This window comes from Amblyraja radiata, chromosome 15 (genome assembly GCF_010909765.2).
Source record: "Amblyraja radiata isolate CabotCenter1 chromosome 15, sAmbRad1.1.pri, whole genome shotgun sequence".
NCBI lineage: Eukaryota > Metazoa > Chordata > Chondrichthyes > Rajiformes > Rajidae > Amblyraja > Amblyraja radiata.
The window spans coordinates 53,837,794-53,855,667 of NC_045970.1; the positions used below are offsets into that span (position 1 = coordinate 53,837,794).

Here is a 17,874-nt window from a genome sequence, read left to right on the forward strand (position 1 = left end):
GGGGGGGGTAGATGAGGTGGGGAGCACACGAGATGTCAGTGAGGACTGAATAGAGGCAGGAATGGGGATCAGTGCGGGATGGAAATGGGTCTCAGGATAAGGGGGGTGGAGGGGGCATACAAGAGAGAGAGAGAGGAAGGGGCAGAGGATGCGGGAAGGAAGGTCAACGCTCCTCGGACAACACCGGCATCATCACTCCCTTGGCCGTCCCTGTCCATCGCCAAGTGCCGCCTTCTCCGCCAGCCAACAGGAAGGTGCAGCGCCGATGCAGATGCTTCAGACGGCGGAAGGGGGGGGGGGGGGGTTTGTTTTGAAAGCACCGTTGGCGGAGTGGCAGGCAGCGGCTGCAATCAGGCCCGGCGAGGGGCGGGAGGAGGACGAGATGGAGCCGCTGCTGCTGCGCTGTCCCGTCATTCGCTCTGGCCTTCCGTCACGCCACACTTAGCATCTTTCCCACGCATTACAGCCGTCGCCGACACAAAACGTCATGTTCCTTTTCTCCAGAGATGCTGCCTGACCCGCTGAATTACTACAGTTTTTTGTGACTATCTTCGGTATAAACCAGTATCTGCAGTGCCAAGCTGGGCAAAATGACTCGGCGTTTAGGTTGCCCGGCGGCACTTTCGGTGGTCAGTGGCACCCGGGCAACCGCTAATTTCGAGCCCTGCCCTAGGTCAACATTTTTATTTCACAGTTCAGAACATCATAACTTTACAAAGATCACTCAATTGTAAAACAAAATTATCAGCCAGTAGTTAGCATTACCTTTCTTCCTTCAAAATCTTGCTATTGTTGTGATGTTATTGGGAGGCAGATATGATCCCAGTGTGCTCACTGCCTAGCTAGCATAAAACAAAGCGAGTGACTGGTCAATTGTCAACTCAATGTCAAATGTGCTTTTATTGGACAATTACTTCTAGGAACATTTGAAGTTTTTCTCATATTTTAAAAATATGTGCAGGTTTTGTTCTTTATAGACAATAGGTGCAGGAGTAGGCTATTTGGCCCTTCGAACCATGATTCAATGTGATCATGGCTGATCGTCCACAATCAGTAACCCGTTCCTGCCTTCTCTCCATATCCCTTAAATCCGCTATCCCGAAGAGTTTTATCTAACTCTCTCTTGAAAGCATCCGGGGAACCAGCCTCCACTGCCCTCTGACGAGTTTCAGGTATGATTTCTATAATATTTTTGCACAATATGTTATAAATCTGAAATATGAATCTGAATCTGAATCTGATCTTAAATACAGGTAGATACATGATTTTGGTCACAAAATGAAACGAAAAAGCACCGCGGCCCATGGTCTACAAATAATGAGTTCTGTTGAGAACCCCTTGTCTCCGCATGCAATGTAGGCCACTCGGCCCATCTGGTCACTCACTGCCAGTCTTTCTCTTCTGTTGACTTCTCTGGAATGCTCTTGTATTTCTTCCTCCTGTTTACTCTGGGGAGGGAGGCTGAAAACTGCCATTGATTTATGCGTAACATAGTTGGAATTTCCGCCGTGTTACATTGATTGCAGACTCTCCACATACAAGAACAAAGTGGCTGTTGTCCATTGGGGACCGTTGATCCGGTGATTTCAGATCATGTCCATGGCGCCCTGTTTACCCAGAAACCTCCGCGCCCCAGAACTCGCCCTATGTTGCGGCCGATACCAAGCGCGCAGGCGCGGAGAGACCGGAAGTGGTGCTGCCAGGGCGCGCATGCGGTCCGTGGACAAAAGAGTCCGGAGGATCGGCGGCGGGTAGGAGCGGGGATCCGGGCGTGGGATCAGTCAGCACCGAGGCCCGGCCTGAGGAACGGCCCCCGGCTGCGGGGAGAATCGGTGCGGTCCCCGGCGGCGTGAGCGCATCGAATGCACGGATTGAGCGGTGAGAGGAAGGGTCCCGACCCGGACAGATCTTTACCTGTTAATTTATGGTCAACTCTTTTTACAGGGTAGAAGAAGCAGAGGATTGATGTTCAGGAATCTCTAACTCGTTTATTTCACCGGCGCCTGAACGTGTGGGAGGATTCACTGCGTCAGCTGATCCGCCCGGACGCCAGACAGGTCACAGCATGGAGACATTACTGGCCAGCTCTGAGTGTGGGCAGGGATTAAACCAATCTTCCCACCTGTTGACCCGACAGCAAGTTCACACTGTGGAGAAACCGTTTACCTGTCCCGATTGTGGGAAGGGATTCACCCGATCGTCCCAACTGAAGAGGCACCAGCGAATTCACACAGGGGAGAGGCCGTTCACCTGCACTGAATGTGGGAAGGGATTCATTGAATCATATGCGTTACAGATACACCAGCGAATTCACACCAGAGAGAGGCCGTTCACCTGCTCTGAATGTGGGAAGGGATTCATTGAATCATATGGATTACAGATACACCTGCAAATTCACACAGGGGCGAGGCCGTTCACTTGCTCTGAATGTGGGAAGGGATTCATTGAATCATGTACGTTGCTGCGACACCAGAGAATTCACATGAGGGAGAAGCCGTTTGTCTGCTCTGAGTGTGGGAAGAGATTCATTGCATCATCTGAGTTACGGAGACACGAGCGAATTCACACTGGAGAGAGGCCGTTCACCTGCTCTGAATGTGGGAAGGGATTTCCTCGTTCAACTGAGTTACTGAGACACCAGAGAATTCACACGGGGGAGAAGCCGTTTGTCTGCTCTGAATGTGGGAAGAGATTCATTGAATCATGTGCGTTACAGAAACACAAGCGAATTCACACTGGAGAGAGGCCGTTTGTGTGCTCTGAGTGTGGGAAGGGATTCATTGAATCATTTGAGTTACAGAGACACCAGCAAGTTCACACTGGAGAGAGGCTGTTCACCTGCTCTGAATGTGGGAAGGGATTTACTTGTTCATCTTCGTTACTGAGACACCAGAGAATTCACACCGGGGAGAGGCCGTTCACCTGCTCTGAATGTGGGAAGGGATTTACTTGTTCATCTTCGTTACTGAGACACCAGAGAATTCACACTGGGGGAGGCCGTTCACCTGCTCCGAGTGTGGGAAGGGATTCACTCAAACAGGCACCCTGAAGAACCATCAGCGAATTCACACCGGAGAGAAGCCGTTCACCTGCTCTGAGTGTGGGCAGGGATTCTGTCAGTCATCTGCGTTACTGGGACACCAGAGAATTCATTAGGGAGAGGCCGTTCACCGGCTGTGTGTGTGGAAAGAAATTCACTCAATCTTCTAACCTGAAGACCCACCAGCGAATTCACGCTGTGGAGAAACCATTTGCCTCTCCCAACCATGGATCGTGTTTCACCAGTAAGTCTAACCGGGTGACCCCCCCCCCAGAGAATTCATGCTGGGGAGAGACCATTTAGAGTTTAGTGCGTGGGCTGGGATTGACTCGAATATCTGAACAATTGATAGCTCGTTCACACTGGGGGAGAAAGGTTAAATATGTTTCTGGTTTGTTTAGAGTTTAGATACAGTGTGTAAACAGGCCCTTCAGCCCACCGTGTCTGCGCCGACCAGCAATTCCCCCATATTAACTATCCTACTCTCACTCGGGACAATATTTACACAAGCCAATTAACCTACAAACCTGTACGTCTTTGGAGTAAAAACTCCATACAGACAGCACCCGTAGTCAGGATCAACCCTGGGTCACCGGGGCTGCATTCGCTGTAAGGCAGCAACCCTACCGCTGCACTACCATCATTAATTGAATTGAATACATTTAGTTAGCCAAGTATGTGTACATACAAGGAATTTGCCTCAGTTGTGAAATCCTGTTGCGTCCACAAGTGACTGCTGGTGTTGGACTCTATGGTTGCTGCTGATATATTACTACACATAGTGAAGGGTCCACCACCAAACTCCAAATTCTGAACAATACCAGCCTATTGCACTTTATCTGTTTATTTATTGTGTATATATATGGTCTATGGTATATAAACACACTGAATTGTTTCTCCTGTTCTGCATTATATTTACATATTCTGTTGTGCTGCAGCAAGCAATAATTTCATTGTACTATCTGGGACACATGACAATAAAATTCTCTTGACTCTTGACATGGACTTAAGCAAAAAAGGGTTCTTGGGGGGAAATCCTGTTGCGTCCACAAGTGACTGCTGGTGTTCGACTCTGGTTGCTGCTGATATATTACTGCACATGTCTTTGATATGGGACAATAGGCCGTGGACCGAGGTGCCAAAAGAGCTCTAGATTTTAACTTTCTTAACCCATGTCTGGTATGTATCTGAAATTTGGCACAGATTTAGATAAAACTAGACTAAGTGGGGCCCATTGGGTCCCAGCATGAGGACAGACTCTATTTATAGACCACTGGGATCTCTTCTGGGGTAGGGATGACCTGTACAAAAGGGACGGGTTACACCTTAACTGGAGGGCGACTGACATTCTGGCAGGCAGGTTTGCTAGGGCTACATGTGTGGGTTTAAACTAAATAGTAGGGGGGAGGGATTGACAAATTGGGAGTATAAAGATGGAGTTGAAGGGGAAGTGACTACAGGAAAAATCACAAAAGATTCTCGAATTTATGGGAAGGAAAGTTCGAGAAGGGATAAAAGAGTAAGATCAGGGCCATTTGCGAGCGGTGCGAGGGGTGGACGTGAATAAGGAGGTCAAAGTGTTGTATATGAATGCGCGAAGTATAAGAAATAAAGTGGACGAGCTTGAGGCTCAGCTAGAAATTGGCAAGTATGATGTTGTGGGAATTACTGAGACATGGCTGCAAGAGGGCCAGGGCTGGGAACTGAATATTCAAGGGTATACCTCCTATCGAAAAGATAGACAGGTAGGCAGAGGGGGTGGGGTTGCTCTGTTGGTGAGGAATGAAATGCAGTCTCTTGCAAGGGATGACATTGAAACAGGAGATGTGGAGTCAGTATGGATAGAACTAAGGAATTGTAAGGGTATAAAGACCATAATGGGACTTATCTACAGCCCCCAAACAGTAGCCTGCACATAGGGTGAAAGTTGAATCAGGAGTTAAAGCTGGCGTGTAGCAAAGGTAATGCTGTGGTTATGGGAGATTTCAACATGCAAGTAGACTGGGAAAATCAGGTACTGGACCAAAAGAAAGGGACTTTGTAGAGTGCCTTCGTGATGGATTCTTAGATCAGCTTATATTGGAGCCTACCAGGGAGAAGGCAATTCTGGATTTAGTGTTATGCAATGAACCGGATTTGATAAAGGACCTTTAGGTTAATGAGCCATTAGGAGGTAGTGACCATAACATGGTCAGGTTTAATCTACAATTGGAGAGGTAGAAGGGTCGATCGGAGGTGTCAGTGTTACAGTTGAATAATGGGGCCATGAGGGAGGAGCTGGCCAAAGTTGACTGGAAAGATACACTAGCAGGGATGACAGTGGAACAAAAATGGCAGGTATTTCTAGGAATAATACAGAAGGTGCAGGATCAGTTCATTCCTAGGAGGAAGAAAGATTCCAAGGGGAGTAAGGGGCGACCGTGGCTGACAAGGAACTTCAGGGACAGTATAAAAATAAAAGAGAAGCAGTACAACATAGCAAAGATGAGTGGGAAGCAAAAGAATTGGATAATCTTTAAAGAGCAACAGAAGATAACTAAAAAGACAATACGGGAGAAAAGATGAGGTACGAAGGTAAGCTAGCCAAGAATATAAAGGAGAATAGTAAAAGCTTTAGGTATGTGAAAAAAAATAGCTAAGACCAATGTTGGACCCTTGAAGACCGAAAAAGGTGAATTTATTATGGGGGACAAGGAAATGGCAGATTAGTTGAACAGGTACTTTGGATCCGTCTTCACTAAGGAGGACAAAAACAATCTTCCTGATATAGTGTTCAAGAAGGAACTGCAGATGTTGGAAGATCGAAGGTACACAAAAATGCTGGAGAAACTCAGCGGGTGCAGCAGCATCTATGGAGCGAAGGAAATAGGCGACGTTTCGGGCCGAAACCCTTCTTCAGACTCTGATTGGAGGATGGGAATGGCGGGCTGGAGGAGAGCGGGAGAAAGCGAGGCTCCCATTGGTTGAGCGCCTCACCGCCGGGTAACTCAATCACCACCAAAGATTCTAGAGGAATTTTTTAAAGGCATTTCATGGTAATAGCTGTTAGTACTGACTATACCCATCTGACAGGGTTAAACGTTGCACTAACTAACAAGAGATGGCCAAAGGACATAGATGCAGCAAATGTTCTTTTGGTAATATATTTAAAGGTGTCAAGACGACACATTACCGGACTTTCAGATTAAATGTATGTGTTGTGAACAGCAATGAAGATACCCAGTTTGTAAGCACCAAATTAAAAAAAAATTGTTGATAAACGCTTTTTCCATCATTCCCACTTCAGAATTAATGTTAAAATTTCAACTGAAATAATAATATAATAATATAATAATAATAATAATAATATATCTTTTATTGTCATTGCACGTCAGTGCAACGAGATTTAGTGTGCAGCTCCACTGATGTCCAAGAAAGGTAAATAAATACAATACATAAATACAATACATACAATACATAAATCACAAATATCTCCTGACCAAATTTGTGATTTATATGACCGACCATAGAAGTAAAACCTGGATAAATCCAACGTGTAGTTGTGAATGTTGCTCATCATGGAGTACTGATATTCCATATTAAGAGTATTGATTTGCCATTAAAATGATTTCTGTAATAACGTGTCAACGGTAGCAGTGACAATCGAACACTGCGGTTTTAATGTTTCACGTGTTCACAATTTAATTAATCCATCTTTTTGGATTAAAACAAATAATAACATTGGGAATTAAAACATATTTGATTTCGTGTGCTCCCGGAGCAGTGAGAGGAAGGGTCCCGACCCGGACAGATCTTTACCGGTTAATTTATGGTCAACTCTTTTTACAGGGTAGAAGAAGCAGAGGATTGATGTTCAGGAATCTCTAACTCGTTTATTTCACCGGCGCCTGAACGTGTGGGAGGATTCACTGCGTCAGCTGATCCGCCCGGACGCCAGACAGGTCACAGCATGGAGACATTACTGGCCAGCTCTGAGAGTGGGCAGGGATTAAACCAATCTTCCCACCTGTTGACCCGACAGCAAGTTCACACTGTGGAGAAACCGTTTACCTGTCCCGATTGTGGGAAGGGATTCACCCGATCGTCCCAACTGAAGAGGCACCAGCGAATTCACACAGGGGAGAGGCCGTTCACCTGCACTGAATGTGGGAAGGGATTCATTGAATCATATGCGTTACAGATACACCAGCGAATTCACACCAGAGAGAGGCCGTTCACCTGCTCTGAATGTGGGAAGGGATTCATTGAATCATATGGATTACAGATACACCTGCAAATTCACACAGGGGCGAGGCCGTTCACTTGCTCTGAATGTGGGAAGGGATTCATTGAATCATGTACGTTGCTGCGACACCAGAGAATTCACATGAGGGAGAAGCCGTTTGTCTGCTCTGAGTGTGGGAAGAGATTCATTGCATCATCTGAGTTACGGAGACACGAGCGAATTCACACTGGAGAGAGGCCGTTCACCTGCTCTGAATGTGGGAAGGGATTTCCTCGTTCAACTGAGTTACTGAGACACCAGAGAATTCACACGGGGGAGAAGCCGTTTGTCTGCTCTGAATGTGGGAAGAGATTCATTGAATCATGTGCGTTACAGAAACACAAGCGAATTCACACTGGAGAGAGGCCGTTTGTGTGCTCTGAGTGTGGGAAGGGATTCATTGAATCATTTGAGTTACAGAGGCACCAGCGAATTCACACTGGAGAGAGGCCGTTCACCTGCTCTGAATGTGGGAAGGGATTTACTTGTTCATCTCTGTTACTGAGACACCAGCGAATTCACACAGGGGAGAGGCAGCTCACTTGCTCTGAATGTGGGAAGGTATTTACTAGTTCATCTGACTTACTGAGACACCAGAAAATTCACACGGGGGAGAAGCCGTTTGTGTGCTCTGAGTGTGGGAAGGGATTCATTGAATCATTTGAGTTACAGAGACACCAGCAAGTTCACACTGGAGAGAGGCTGTTCACCTGCTCTGAATGTGGGAAGGGATTTACTTGTTCATCTTCGTTACTGAGACACCAGAGAATTCACACCGGGGAGAGGCCGTTCACCTGCTCTGAATGTGGGAAGGGATTTACTTGTTCATCTTCGTTACTGAGACACCAGAGAATTCACACTGGGGAGAGGCCGTTCACCTGCTCCGAGTGTGGGAAGGGATTCACTCAAACAGGCACCCTGAAGAACCATCAGCGAATTCACACCGGAGAGAAGCCGTTCACCTGCTCTGAGTGTGGGCAGGGATTCTCTCAGTCATCTGCGTTACTGGGACACCAGAGAATTCATTAGGGAGAGGCCGTTCACCGGCTGTGTGTGGGGAAAGAAATTCACTCAATCTACTAACCTGAAGACCCACCAGCGAATTCACGCTGTGGAGAAACCATTTGCCTCTCCCAACCATGGATCGTGTTTCACCAGTAAGTCTGACCGGGTGAACCCCCCCCCCCCCAGAGAATTCATGCTGGGGAGAGACCATTTAGAGTTTAGTGCGTGGGCTGGGATTGAATCGAATATCTGAACAATTGATACAGCAGCTCGTTCACACTGGGGGAGAAAGGTTAAATATGTTTCTGGTTTGTTTAGAGTTTAGATACAGTGTGTAAACAGGCCCTTCAGCCCACCGTGTCTGCGCCGACCAGCAATTCCCCCATATTAACTATCCTACTCTCACTCGGGACAATATTTACACAAGCCAATTAACCTACAAACCTGTACGTCTTTGGAGTAAAAACTCCATACAGACAGCACCCGTAGTCAGGATCAACCCTGGGTCACCGGGGCTGCATTCGCTGTAAGGCAGCAACCCTACCGCTGCACCACCATCATTAATTGAATTGAATACATTTAGTTAGCCAAGTATGTGTACATACAAGGAATTTGCCTCAGTTGTGAAATCCTGTTGCGTCCACAAGTGACTGCTGGTGTTGGACTCTATGGTTGCTGCTGATATATTACTACACATAGTGAAGGGTCCACCACAAAACTCCAAATTCTGAACAATACGAGCTTATTGCACTTAATCTGTTTATTTATTGTGTATATATATGGTCTATGGTATATAAACACACTGAATTGTAACTCCTGTTATGCATTATATTTACATATTCTGTTGTGCTGCAGCAAGCAAAAATTTCATTGTACTATCTGGGACACATGACAATAAAATTCTCTTGACTCTTAACATGGACTTAAGCAAAAAAGGGTTCTTGGGGGGAAATCCTGTAGCGTCCACAAGTGACTGCTGGTGTTCGACTCTGGTTGCTGCTGATATATTACTGCACATGTCTTTGATATGGGACAATAGGCCGTGGACCGAGGTGCCAAAAGAGCTCTAGATTTTAACTTTCTTAACCCATGTCTGGTATGTATCTGAAATTTGGCACAGATTTAGATAAAACTAGACTAAGTGGGGCCCATTGGGTCCCAGCATGAGGACAGACTCTATTTATAGACCACTGGGATCTCTTCTGGGGTAGGGATGACCTGTACAAAAGGGACGGGTTACACCTTAACTGGAGGGCGACTGACATTCTGGCAGGCAGGTTTGCTAGGGCTACATGTGTGGGTTTAAACTAAATAGTAGGGGGGAGGGATTGACAAATTGGCAGTATATAGATGGAGTTGAAGGGGAAGTGACTACAGGAAAAATTACAAAAGATTCTCGAATTTATGGGAAGGAAAGTTCGAGAAGGGATAAAAGAGTACGGTCAGGGCCATTTGCGAGCGGTGCGAGGGGTGGACGTGAATAAGGAGGTCAAAGTGTTGTATATGAATGCGCGAAGTATAAGAAATAAAGTGGACGAGCTTGAGGCTCAGCTAGAAATTGGCAAGTATGAAGTTGTGGGAATTACTGAGACATGGCTGCAAGAGGGCCAGGGCTGGGAACTGAATATTCAAGGGTATACCTCCTATCGAAAAGATAGACAGGTAGGCAGAGGGGGTGAGGTTGCTCTGTTGGTGAGGAATGAAATGCAGTCTCTTGCAAGGGATGACGTTGAAACAGGAGATGTGGAGTCAGTATGGATAGAACTAAGGAATTGTAAGGGTAAAAAGACCATAATGGGACTTATCTACAGCCCCCAAACAGTAGCCTGCACATAGGGTGAAAGTTGAATCAGGAGTTAAAGCTGGCGTGTAGCAAAGGTAATGCTGTGGTTATGGGAGATTTCAACATGCAAGTAGACTGGGAAAATCAGGTACTGGACCCAAAGAAAGGGACTTTGTAGAGTGCCTTCGTGATGGATTCTTAGATCGGCTTATATTGGAGCCTACCAGGGAGAAGGCAATTCTGGATTTAGTGTTATGCAATGAACCGGATTTGATAAAGGACCTTGAGGTTAATGAGCCATTAGGAGGTAGTGACCATAACATGGTCAAGTTTAATCTACAATTGGAGAGGTAGAAGGGTCGATCGGAGGTGTCAGTGTTACAGTTGAATAATGGGGCCATGAGGGAGGAGCTGGCCAAAGTTGACTGGAAAGATACACTAGCAGGGATGACAGTGGAACAAAAATGGCAGGTATTTCTAGGAATAATACAGAAGGTGCAGGATCAGTTCATTCCTAGGAGGAAGAAAGATTCCAAGGGGAGTAAGGGGCGACCGTGGCTGACAAGGAACTTCAGGGACAGTATAAAAATAAAAGAGAAGAAGTACAACATAGCAAAGATGAGTGGGAAGCAAAAGAATTGGATAATGTTTAAAGAGCAACAGAAGATAACTAAAAAGACAATACGGGAGAAAAGATGAGGTACGGAGGTAAGCTAGCCAAGAATATAAAGGAGAATAGTAAAAGCTTTAGGTATGTGAAACAAAATAGCTAAGACCAATGTTGAACCCTTGAAGACCGAAAAAGGTGAATTTATTATGGGGGACAAGGAAATGGCAGATTAGTTGAACAGGTACTTTGGATCCGTCTTCACTAAGGAGGACAAAAACAATCTTCCTGATATAGTGTTGAAGAAGGAACTGCAGGTGCTGGAAGATCGAAGGTACACAAAAATGCTGGAGAAACTCAGTGGGTGCAGCAGCATCTATGGAGCGAAGGAAATGGGCGACGTTTCGGGACAAAACCCTTCTTCAGACTCTGATTGGAGGATGGGAATGGCGGGCTGGAGGAGAGCGGGAGAAAGCGAGGCTCCCATTGGTTGAGCGGAGGCCGAGGGACGACGCCTCACCGCCGGGTACCTCAATCACCACCAAAGATTCTAGAGGAATTTTTTAAAGGCATTTCATGATAATAGCTGTTAATACTGACTATACCCATCTGACAGGTTAAACGTTGCACTAACTAACAAGAGATGGCCAAAGGACATAGATGCAGCAAATGTTCTTTTGGTAATATATTTAAAGGTGTCAAGACGACACATTACCGGACTTTCAGATTAAATGTATGTGTTGTGAACAGCAATGAAGATACCCAGTTTGTAAGCACCAAATTTAAAAAAAATTATTGATAAACGCTTTTTCCATCATTCCCACTTCAGAATTAATGTTAAAATTTCAAATGAAATATCTCCTGACCAAATTTGTGATTTATATGACCGACCATAGAAGTAAAACCTGGATAAATCCAACGTGTAGTTGTGAATGTTGCTCATCATGCAGTACTGATATTCCATATTAAGAGCATTGATTTGCCATTAAAATGAATTCTGTAATAACGTGTCAACGGTAGCAGTGACAATCGAACACTGCGGTTTTAATGTTTCACGTGTTCACAATTTAATTAATCCATCTTTTTGGATTAAAACAAATAATAACATTGGGAATTAAAACATATTTGATTACATTCCGTTATCAAACGTAGTCAATGTTCGCTCTGAAGACATTTCCAGCACAATAGGGTCGGGAGGGGAGTTGGGGGGGGGGTGGGGTTGAGAAGGCAATCGGTGTGGAATGGATGGATTGAGGCACGGGAATTAGTGCATGTTGGTTGGAGTAGGTAAAATTGTGAGGGGAGAGCACGGGGGAATTACAGTGGGGTTGAATGGGGGGATCTGTGCAGGGTGGATGGGGGTGCAGTGCAGGATGAAGGGGTGGTGCAGTGCAGGATGGATGGGAAGGGGGGTCAGTGCAGGATGAATTGAGGGACCAATGTAGGATTGATAGGGAGTGGCAGGAGATTCAATGCGAGGTGGATAGGGAGATCAGTGCACGATTAATAGATGGGGGAGGGGGGGGGTAGATGAGGTAGGGAGCACACGAGATGTCAGTGAGGACTGAATAGAGGCGGGAATGGGGATCAGTGTGGGATGGAAAGGGGTCTCAGGATAAGGGCGGTGGAGGGGGCATACAAGAGAGAGAGAGAGGAGGCGGGAAGGAAGGTCAGCGCTCCTCGGACAACATCGGCATCATCACTGCCTTGGCCGTCCCTGTCCATCGCCAAGTGCCGCCTTCTCCGCCAGCCAACGGGAAGGTGCAGGGCCGATGCAGATGCTTCAGACGGCGGAAGGGGGGGGGGGTTTGTTTTGAAAGCACCATTGGCGGAGTGGCAGGCAGCGGCTGCAATCCGGCCCGGCGAGGGGCGGGAGGAGGACGAGATGGAGCCGCTGCTGCTGCGCTGTCCCGTCATTCGCTCTGGCCTTCCGTCACGCCACACTTAGCATCTTTCCCACGCATTACAGCCGTCGCCGACACAAAACGTCATGTTCCTTTTCTCCAGAGATGGTGCCTGACCCGCTGAATTACTCCAGTTTTTTGTGACTATCTTCGGTATAAACCAGTATCTGCAGTGCCAAGCTGGGCAAAATGACTTGGTATTTAGGTTGCCCGGCGGCACTTTCGGTGGTCAGTGGCACCCGGGCAACCGCTAATTTCGAGCCCTGCCCTAGGTCGACATTTTTATTTATCATTTTTATTTCACAGTTCAGAACATCATAACTTTACAAAGATCAATCAATTGTAAAACAAAATTATCAGCCAGTGGTTAGCATTACCTTTCTTCCTTCAAAACCTTGCTATTGTTGTGATGTTATTGGGAGGCAGATATGATCCCAGTGTGCTCGCTGCCTAGCTAGCATAAAACAAAGCGAGTGACTGGTCAATTGTCAACTCAATGTCAAATGTGTTTTATTGGACAATTACTTCTAGGAACATTTGAAGTTTTTCTCATATTTTAAAAATATGTGCAGGTCTTGTTCTTTATAGACAATAGGTGCAGGAGTAGGCTATTTGGCCCTTCGAACCATGATTCAATGTGATCATGGCTGATCGTCCACAATCAGTAACCCGTTCCTGCCTTCTCTCCATATCCCTTAAATCCGCTATCCCGAAGAGTTTTATCTAACTCTCTCTTGAAAGCATCCGGGGAACCAGCCTCCACTGCCCTCTGACGAGTTTCAGGTATGATTTCTATAATATTTTTGCACAATATGTTATAAATACAGGTAGATACATGATTTTGGTCACAAAATGAAACGAAAAAGCACCGCGGCCCATGGTCTACAAATAATGAGTTCTGTTGAGAACCCCTTGTCTCCGCATGCAATGTAGGCCACTCGGCCCATCTGGTCACTCACTGCCAGTCTTTCTCTTCTGTTGACTTCTCTGGAATGCCCTTGTATTTCTTCCTCTGTTTACTCTGGGGAGGGAGGCTGAAAACTGCCATTGATTTATGCGTAACATAGTTGGAATTTCCGCCGTGTTGCATTGATTGCAGACTCTCCACATACAAGAACAAAGTGGCTGTTGTCCATTGGGGACCGTTGATCCGGTGATTTCAGATCATGTCCATGGCGCCCTGTTTACCCAGAAACCTCCGCGCCCCAGAACTCGCCCTATGTTGCGGCCGAAACCAAGCGCGCAGGCGCGGAGAGACCGGAAGTGGTGGTGCCAAGGCGCGCATGCGGTCCGTGGACAAAAGACTCCGGAGGATCGGCGGCGGGTAGGAGCGGGGATCCGGGCGCGGGATCAGTCAACACCGAGGCCCGGCCTGAGGAGCGGCCCCCGGCTGCGGGGAGAATCGGTGCGGTCCCCGGCGGCGTGAGCGCATCGAATGCACGGATTGAGCGGTGAGAGGAAGGGTCCCGACCCGGACAGATCTTTACCTGTTAATTTATGGTCAACTCTTTTTACAGGGTAGAAGAAGCAGAGGATTGATGTTCAGGAATCTCTAACTCGTTTATTTCACCGGCGCCTGAACGTGTGGGAGGATTCACTGCGTCAGCTGATCCGCCCGGACGCCAGACAGGTCACAGCATGGAGACATTACTGGCCAGCTCTGAGTGTGGGCAGGGATTAAACCAATCTTCCCACCTGTTGACCCGACAGCAAGTTCACACTGTGGAGAAGCCGTTTACCTGTCCCGATTGTGGGAAGGGATTCACCCGATCGTCCCAACTGAAGAGGCACCAGCGAATTCACACAGGGGAGAGGCCGTTCACCTGCACTGAATGTGGGAAGGGATTCATTGAATCATATGCGTTACAGATACACCAGCGAATTCACACCAGAGAGAGGCCGTTCACCTGCTCTGAATGTGGGAAGGGATTCATTGAATCATATGGATTACAGATACACCTGCAAATTCACACAGGGGCGAGGCCGTTCACTTGCTCTGAATGTGGGAAGGGATTCATTGAATCATGTACGTTGCTGCGACACCAGAGAATTCACATGAGGGAGAAGCCGTTTGTCTGCTCTGAGTGTGGGAAGAGATTCATTGCATCATCTGAGTTACGGAGACACGAGCGAATTCACACTGGAGAGAGGCCGTTCACCTGCTCTGAATGTGGGAAGGGATTTCCTCGTTCAACTGAGTTACTGAGACACCAGAGAATTCACACGGGGGAGAAGCCGTTTGTCTGCTCTGAATGTGGGAAGAGATTCATTGAATCATGTGCGTTACAGAAACACAAGCGAATTCACACTGGAGAGAGGCCGTTTGTGTGCTCTGAGTGTGGGAAGGGATTCATTGAATCATTTGAGTTACAGAGGCACCAGCGAATTCACACTGGAGAGAGGCCGTTCACCTGCTCTGAATGTGGGAAGGGATTTACTTGTTCATCTCTGTTACTGAGACACCAGCGAATTCACACAGAGGAGAGGCAGCTCACTTGCTCTGAATGTGGGAAGGTATTTACTAGTTCATCTGACTTACTGAGACACCAGAAAATTCACACGGGGGAGAAGCCGTTTGTGTGCTCTGAGTGTGGGAAGGGATTCATTGAATCATTTGAGTTACAGAGACACCAGCAAGTTCACACTGGAGAGAGGCTGTTCACCTGCTCTGAGTGTGGGAAGGGATTTACTTGTTCATCTTCATTACTGAGACACCAGAGAATTCACACTGGGGAGATGCCGTTCACCTGCTCTGAATGTGGGCAGGGATTCTCTCAGTCATCTGCGTTACTGGGACACCAGAGAATTCATTAGGGAGAGGCCGTTCACCGGCTGTGTGTGTGGAAAGAAATTCACTCAATCTTCTAACCTGAAGACCCACCAGCGAATTCACGCTGTGGAGAAACCATTTGCCTCTCCCAACCATGGATCGTGTTTCACCAGTAAGTCTAACCGGGTGACCCCCCCCCCAGAGAATTCATGCTGGGGAGAGACCATTTAGAGTTTAGTGCGTGGGCTGGGATTGACTCGAATATCTGAACAATTGATAGCTCGTTCACACTGGGGAAGAAAGGTTAAATATGTTTCTGGTTTGTTTAGAGTTTAGATACAGTGTGTAAACAGGCCCTTCAGCCCACCGTGTCTGCGCCGACCAGCAATTCCCCCATATTAACTATCCTACTCTCACTCGGGACAATATTTACACAAGCCAATTAACCTACAAACCTGTACGTCTTTGGAGTAAAAACTCCATACAGACAGCACCCGTAGTCAGGATCAACCCTGGGTCACCGGGGCTGCATTCGCTGTAAGGCAGCAACCCTACCGCTGCACTACCATCATTAATTGAATTGAATACATTTAGTTAGCCAAGTATGTATACATACAAGGAATTTGCCTCAGTTGTGAAATCCTGTTGCGTCCACAAGTGACTGCTGGTGTTGGACTCTGGTTACTGCTGATATATTACTACACATAGTGAAGGGTCCACCACCAAACACCAAATTCTGAACAATACCAGCTTATTGCACTTTATCTGTTTATTTATTGTGTATATATATGGTCTATGGTATATAAACACACTGAATTGTTTCTCCTGTTCTGCATTATATTTACATATTCTGTTGTGCTGCAGCAAGCAAAAATTTCATTGTACTATCTGGGACACATGACAATAAAATTCTCTTGACTCTTGACATGGACTTAAGCAAAAAAGGGTTCTTGGGGGGAAATCCTGTTGCGTCCACAAGTGACTGCTGGTGTTCGACTCTGGTTGCTGCTGATATATTACTGCACATGTCTTTGATATGGGACAATAGGCCGTGGACCGAGGTGCCAAAAGAGCTCTAGATTTTAACTTTCTTAACCCATGTCTGGTATGTATCTGAAATTTGGCACAGATTTAGATAAAACTAGACTAAGTAGGGCCCATTGGGTCCCAGCATGAGGACAGACTCTATTTATAGACCACTGGGATCTCTTCTGGGGTAGGGATGACCTGTACAAAAGGGACGGGTTACACCTTAACTGGAGGGCGACTGACATTCTGGCAGGCAGGTTTGCTAGGGCTACATGTGTGGGTTTAAACTAAATAGTAGGGGGGAGGGATTGACAAATTGGGAGTATAAAGATGGAGTTGAAGGGGAAGTGACTACAGGAAAAATTACAAAAGATTCTCGAATTTATGGGAAGGAAAGTTCGAGAAGGGATAAAAGAGTAAGGTCAGGGCCATTTGCGAGCGGTGCGAGGGGTGGACGTGAATAAGGAGGTCAAAGTGTTGTATATGAATGCGCGAAGTATAAGAAATAAAGTGGACGAGCTTGAGGCTCGGCTAGAAATTGGCAAGTATGATGTTGTGGGAATTACTGAGACATGGCTGCAAGAGGGCCAGGGCTGGGAACTGAATATTCAAGGGTATACCTCCTATCGAAAAGATAGACAGGTAGGCAGAGGGGGTGGGGTTGCTCTGTTGGTGAGGAATGAAATGCAGTCTCTTGCAAGGGATGACATTGAAACAGGAGATGTGGAGTCAGTATGGATAGAACTAAGGAATTGTAAGGGTATAAAGACCATAATGGGACTTATCTACAGCCCCCAAACAGTAGCCTGCACATAGGGTGAAAGTTGAATCAGGAGTTAAAGCTGGCGTGTAGCAAAGGTAATGCTGTGGTTATGGGAGATTTCAACATGCAAGTAGACTGGGAAAATCAGGTACTGGACCCAAAGAAAGGGACTTTGTAGAGTGCCTTTGTGATGGATTCTTAGATCAGCTTATATTGGAGCCTACCAGGGAGAAGGCAATTCTGGATTTAGTGTTATGCAATGAACCGGATTTGATAAAGGACCTTGAGGTTAATGAGCCATTAGGAGGTAGTGACCATAACATGGTCAGGTTTAATCTACAATTGGAGAGGTAGAAGGGTCGATCGGAGGTGTCAGTGTTACAGTTGAATAATGGGGCCATGAGGGAGGAGCTGGCCAAAGTTGACTGGAAAGATACACTAGCAGGGATGACAATGGAACAAAAATGGCAGGTATTTCTAGGAAGGTGCAGGATCAGTTCATTCCTAGGAGGAAGAAAGATTCCAAGGGGAGTAAGGGGCGACCATGGCTGACAAGGAACTTCAGGGACAGTATAAAAATAAAAGAGAAGAAGTACAACATAGCAAAGATGAGTGGGAAGCAAAAGAATTGGATAATGTTTAAAGAGCAACAGAAGATAACTAAAAAGACAATACGGGAGAAAAGATGAGGTACGAAGGTAAGCTAGCC

General features: G+C 46.5%; 1 pseudogene; it reads left to right on the plus strand.

The window, feature by feature from the left end:
• The first annotated feature begins 1,851 nt into the window (after window positions 1-1,851).
• LOC116981459 lies at window positions 1,852-15,591 on the plus strand (annotated as a pseudogene).
• The last annotated feature ends 2,283 nt before the right edge of the window (window positions 15,592-17,874 follow it).